Here is a 6,515-nt window from a genome sequence, read left to right on the forward strand (position 1 = left end):
GAGTGTCCTTATTCGGTTTGTCAAAAATTAAAGGTGGGGAGGACAAAACCCGGGAGGGATTGATTGCATCTACTGTTCTGCAAAAATGTCTAGCTCCGCTTCCCAAAAAAAGCCCTAATTATTTTTGTGCTTAAAATATAAAATACATAGGTTTATATGTTTCAATATAATTTTGTAAAACAAATGTTAAGTTTTACTGAATGTTGTCACTGAACAAACTTATGATGAGCAGGTATTTTAGAGTATGTGGAGCTTAAAAGAAAATCATAGGACTCAAACTGCCACCAGGGTTATACAATCTAAGAATATATTAACCACTTTTAAGAATTGTGTGTTTTTCTCTTTTTTGAGTTTTTGACGGTTTGACAGGTTCATTTCATTTGAATGTTGGTTCTGAAAGTGAAGCATGCGGTTAAAGTACCTAAATTCCTGAAATCAGTGCTTAATTGTGCAGCACATATGCTAAACTAGAACCATACAGAGATTAGCATGGCCCCTGCCCAAGGATGTCACACAAATTTGTGAAGGGTTCCTTATTTTTAAATATATACACCTACTATGTAACAACAAAAATTTAAATAAACACATAAATTCCTAAAAGCTATGTCAATCCAATCCAGATAATTCTTTTCTATTTTAATTTTTTTGTGGGTATATACTAGGTATATATATATATATATTTATGGGGTACATAAGATTTTGATACAGGCATACAATAAGTAATAATGACATCAGGATAAATGGAGTAGGTATTTCCTCAAACATTTGTCCTTTCTTCGTGCTACAAAAAATCCAATTATGCTCTTTTAGCTATTTTTAAATGTACAATGAATTATCATTGACTATAGTCACTCTTGTGCTATCAAATACTATATCTAATTCTATCTAACTATATTTTTGTATCCATTAACCATCCCCATTTCGCTCGTTCATTTCCCACTACCCTGCTCAGCCTTGTAACCATCATTCTGCTATCTCCATTAGTTCAATTGTTTTGATTTTTAGCTCCCACAAATAAGTGAGAACATGCAAAGTTTGTCATTCTGTGCCTGGCCTATTTCACTTAACATAATGACATCAGTTGTATCCATTTTGTTGCAATTAACAGCATGTCATTATTTTTTAATAGCTGACTGCTACTCTGTTGTGTACCTAAACCACATTTTCTTTATTTGTCTGCTGATGGACACTTAGGTTGTTTCCAAATCTTGGCTGTTGTGAACAGTGCTGCATTAAACATGGGAGTGCAGATATCTATCTCTTAGATATACTGATTTCCTTTCTTTGGGGTATATATGTAGCAGTGGCATTGCTGGATCCTGTCGTAGCTCTATTTTTAGTTTTTTTGAGGGATCTCCAAACTATTCTCCATAGTAGCAATACTAATTTACATTTCTACCAGCAGTATACGGTGGGTCTCTTTTCTCCACATCCTCCCAGCATTTGTTATTGCCTGGCTTCTGGATACAGGCCTTTTGAACTGCAATGAGGTGATATCTCATTGTAGTTTTTGATTTGCATTTCTCAGATGATGAGTGATGTTGAGCACCTTTTCATGTACTTACTTGTCATTTACATGTCTTCTTTTGATAAATGTCTATTTACATCTTTTGCCATTAAAAAAATTGTTTTTTAAGAGCTAGGGTCTGGCTTTGTCATCCAGACTGTAACGCAGTGGTTTGATCATAGCTCACTGCAGCCTCGAACTCCTGGGGTCAAGTAATCACTCTGCTTCAGCCTCCTGAGTAGCTGGGACTAGAGGTGTGCACCACCACACCTGGCTAAATTTTCTTAAAATTTTTTTCTTGTAGAGATAATGTTTCTAGAAACACACACACACACACACACACACACACACACACACACACACACCACAGCCTGGCCATGATGCCCAGACTGGTCTTGAACTTCTGGTCTCAAGCAATCCTCTTGCCTTAGCCTCTCAAAGTGCTAGGAGTACAGGTGTGAACCATTGTGCCTGGCCCTTTTATCCGTTTTAAACTCAGATTATTGTCATTTTTCCTGTTGAGTTGTTCAAGCTCTTTACGTAGTGTGGTTATTTATCCTTTGTCTGATGGATAGTTTGCAAGTATTTTTTTCTCATTCTGTGGAATGTCTCTTCACTTTGTTGATTGTTTCCTTTGCTGTGCAGAAGCTTTTTAACTTGATGGGATCCCATTTGTCCATTTTTGCTTTAGATGCCTGTGCTCTTGGGGTATTACTCAACAATGCTTTGCCCAGCCCAGTGTTCTGGAGAGTTTCCCCAGTGTTTTCTTTTAGTAGTTTCATGGTTTCAGATCTTAGGTTTAAGTCTTTAATCCATTTTGATTTGATTTTTGTGTATGATGAGTATGGGTCAAGATGGCCAGGGGAGACCTATGTTAATTCTAGCTAAATAATTATAAGCTGGCTTGGCTCAGAGTACACTGAAGTTTATATGCCAAACTAAACTATATTATTGGTATCGTCAAGCATCAACAGGAGGCCTAAGGTAAAGATCAACCAAGAGTGCAATAACACCGTGGAACACCTCGGGGTGGTTGCAGAGCAGGCAATACTGCTCTGGTCCCACGAATGCCTTCTCAGCATGGAGACTGCATGAAGGTCTCATAAAGAGGGCTTGTGCAAAGATCTCTGAGAAGCGAGGCAACCTCTGCTCTTAAGATCCTAGAGGGTCTTTGCAGATGGGAGCTGGCAAGGAGAAAAGCCATGCAGGGCAGAGATCGTGGAACACCTCAGGCTCTGCCTAGGTTCTAGGAATATGGAGTGATTTTAATTGCTCTTTGTCCTCAATGCTTGGAAGATAAAAACCCCTCGATGTATTAGGTGTGGTCAGACCTGGTAGCTCCTCATCCAGTATACTTCTGATGCAGCTGCACCCCAATAACAATCAGTGATAAACTCAAGAGTACTAGTTTAACATGTCTTAGAAGGATCTCAAGTGCTGTTAAATGCTCAGAGCACTAGTTTAGCATGTCTTAGAAGGATCTCAAGTGCTTCCTCCCCCTCCCCATTTACCTAATCCTTCACCCTCCTCTTCCATGCACATAAGATCAATGAGATTATGCACATAATAAAAGTGTTTGGAGCCCAGAGCTTGGGGCCAGCACTGTTCCCACGCTTGCTGGTCCCCTGGACCCATGCTGTAAAATTTACTCTTGTGTCTCTGTCTTTATTTCCTTTTCTCAATCCATCATCACTGCCGGGACTAAGAGCACCCCTGTACAATACCCAACAATGAGAGACAGAGGTCTAGGTTCATTCTTCTGTATATGGCTATCCTGTTTTCCCAGCACCATTTATTGAAGAGACTGTCCTTTCTCCAATATATGTACTTGGCACCTTTGTCAAAAATGACTGTAGATGTATAGAGCTGTTTTGGGGTTCTCTGTTCTGTTTCATTGTTTTGTTTTGTTTTTGAGACAGAGTCTTACTGTGTCACCCAGGCTGGAGTACAGTGGCGGGATCTGGGCTCACTGTAACCTCTGCCTCCTGGGTTAAAGTGATTCTTCTTCCTCAGCCTCCCAAGTAGCTGGGATTACAGGTGCATGCCACCATGTCCAGCTAATTTTTGTCTTTTTAATAAAGACAAGGTTTCACCATGTTGGCTAGGCTGGTCTCGAACTCCTGGCCTCAAGTGATCAGCCTGCTTTGGCCTCCTGAAATTCTCAAAGTGCTGGGAATACAGTTGTGAGCCACCAGGACCAGCTAATTTTTGTACTTTTAGTAGAGACACAGTTTCACCATGTTGGCCAGGCTGGTGTTGAACTCCTAACATGAAGATCCACCTGCCTCAGTGTCCCAAAGTGCTTGGATTACAGGCATGAGCCACTGTGCCTGGCCCTGTTCCAAAGTTCTTTGTGTCTCTTTTTATGCCAATACCATGTCATTCTGGTCGCTATAGCTCTGTAGTATAATTTGAAGTCTGGTAATGTGATTTGTGATAGATATGGCTATTCTGAGTCTTTTGTGATTCTATATAAATTTTAGGATTGCTTTTTCTACTTATGTGAAGAATGTCAGGTATTTTGAAAGGATTGCATTTAATCTATAGATTATTTTGGATAATGTGGACATTTTAACAATATAGATATTTCCAATCTGTGAACATGTGATGTCTTTCCATTTTTTTGTGTCCTCATCAATTTCTTACAGTTTTCACTGTAGAAATCTTTGACTTCTTTGGTTAAGTTAATTCCTAAGTAATTTATTTTATTTCTAGGTATTGTAAATAGAATGACTTTCTTGATTTCTTTTTCAGATTGTTCACTGTTGGCAGTAGAAATGCTACTGATTTTTATGTGTTGATTTTGTATCTTGCATCTTTACTGAATTTGTTCATCAGTTCTAATAGTGTTTTGGTGGAGTCTTTAGGTTTTTCCAAATATAAGATCACATCATCTGAAAAGAATAATTTGACTTCTTCCTTTCCGATTTGGATGCTCTTTATTGCTTTCTCTTGTCTGATTGCTGTAGCTAGAACTTCCGGTACTATGGTGAACAGCAGTGGTGAAAGTGGGCATCTTTGTCATGTTCCAGGTATGACAGGAAAAGCTTTAAATTTTTCCTCATTCAGTATGATACTAGCTGTGGATCTGTTGTATATAGCTTTTATTATGTTGAGTTTTATACCCAGTTTGAGGGTTTGTATCATGAAGGGATGTTGAATTTTATCAAGTGCTTTTTCAGCATCAATTAAAATGATCATATAGTGTTTGTCCTTCATTCTGTTGTTACAATGAATCACATTGTTTTGCATATCATGAACCATTCTTTCCTCTGGGATGAATCCCACTTAGTCATGATGAATGATCTTTTTAATGTTTTGTTGAATGTACTTTGCTAATATTTTGTTGAGGAGTTTTGCATCAGTATTTATCAGTGATATTGGCCTGCAGTTTATTTTTATTTTGTTTATTTATTTTGATATGTCTGCCTGATTTGGCAACAGGATAATACTGGCCTCATAGAGTGAGTTTGAAAATAGTCCCTCCTTTTCTATTTTTTGGAATAGTTTGAGTAGGATTGGTATTAGTTATTTAAATGTTTGGCAGAATTCAGCAGTGAAGCCAATGGGTCCCAGGCTTTTCTTTGCTGGAGATTTTTTTTATTATTCTTATGGCTTTGATTTCATTACTTGTTATTGGTCTGCTCAGATTTTGGATTTCCTCATGGTTAAATTCTGGTAGGTTGTAGGTGTCTAGGAATTTATTCATTTCTTCTAGGTTTTTATTTATTGGCATATAATTGCGCATAGTAGCCACTAATGATGCTTTGAATTTTTGCAGTATTAGTTATAATATCTCCTTTTTTGTGTGTGTGTTTGATTTAATTTATGTGGCTCTTCTCTTTTTTTCTCAGTCTGGCTAAAGGTTTGTCAATTTTGTTTATTTTTTCAAAAACCGATGTTTTGTTTCATTAATCTTGTTTATTGTTTTCTTTTTTCAATTCCATTTATCTCTGATCTTTATTATTTCTTTTCTTCTATTAATTTGCAGTTGGTTTGCTTTTGCTTTTCTAGTTCTTTAAAATGAATCATTAGATAGTTTATTTGAAGTGTATCTACTTTTTTGATAATAGCATATAGCTATAAACTTTCCTCTTAGTAATGCTTTTGCTGTCTTCCATAGGTTTTGATATGTTGTGCCTCCATTATCACGTGTTTCAAAAGAAGTATCAGTTTTCATCTTAATTTCTTCATTGACTCAGTGGTCATTCAGGAACATATTGTTAATGTGTTTGTATAGTTTCCAAAATTACTCCTGTTATTAATTTCTAGTTATATTCTGTGGTCTGAGAAGATACTTTATATTATTACACTTCAAATTTTTGGACGTTTTAAGGAATGTTAAGTAAATATCTATTAGGTCCATTTGTTATATCATGCAGATTAAGTCCAGTGTTTCTTTGTGTAATTTCTGTTGGAATGATTCATTCAGTGCCAAAAGTGAAGTGTTGATATCCCCAGCTATTATTCAACTGGAGTCCATCTCTCTTTAGCACTAATAATATTTGTTTTAGATACTTGGTTGCTCCAGTGTTGGGTGCATATATATTTAAAATTATTATATCCTCTTGCTGAGTTGACCTCTTTATTATTATATAGTGAGCTTTGTTTGTTTTTATAGTTTTTGTCTTTAAATCTATTTTGGCTGATATAAGTATATCTATTCCTGCTCTTTTCTGGTTTCTATTTGCCTGGAATATCTTTTTGAATCCTTTTATTTTCAGTCTATGTATTTCTTTATAGGTGGAGTATATTTCTAGTAAGCAACAGATTGTTGGATCTTCTTTTTATCCATTCAGCCGCTCTATGTCTTTTGATTGGAAAGTTTAGTCCTTTTACATTCAATGTTATTATTGTCAAGTAAGGTCTTACTCCTGCCATTTTGTTGTTTTCTGGTTGCTTTGTGGTCTTCTCTTCCTTCTTTCCTTCCTTCCTGTCTTCCTTTGAGTGAAGGTGATTTTCTCTAGTGGTATGTTTTAATTTCTTGCTTTTTGTTTTTTTGTATTTA

The 6,515-nt window shown here is 36.5% G+C and overlaps 1 non-coding gene across 1 annotated transcript; it reads left to right on the forward strand.

Annotated features, from left to right (window-relative positions):
* Positions 1–438: 438 nt before the first annotated feature.
* Positions 439–541, forward strand: LOC118148665 (U6 spliceosomal RNA). Its single transcript, XR_004735585.1, has one exon. It is a non-coding gene; the product is annotated as a U6 spliceosomal RNA (small nuclear RNA).
* The last annotated feature ends 5,974 nt before the right edge of the window (positions 542–6,515 follow it).

The sequence above is a fragment of the Callithrix jacchus genome, chromosome 16, assembly GCF_049354715.1.
Source record: "Callithrix jacchus isolate 240 chromosome 16, calJac240_pri, whole genome shotgun sequence".
NCBI lineage: Eukaryota > Metazoa > Chordata > Mammalia > Primates > Cebidae > Callithrix > Callithrix jacchus.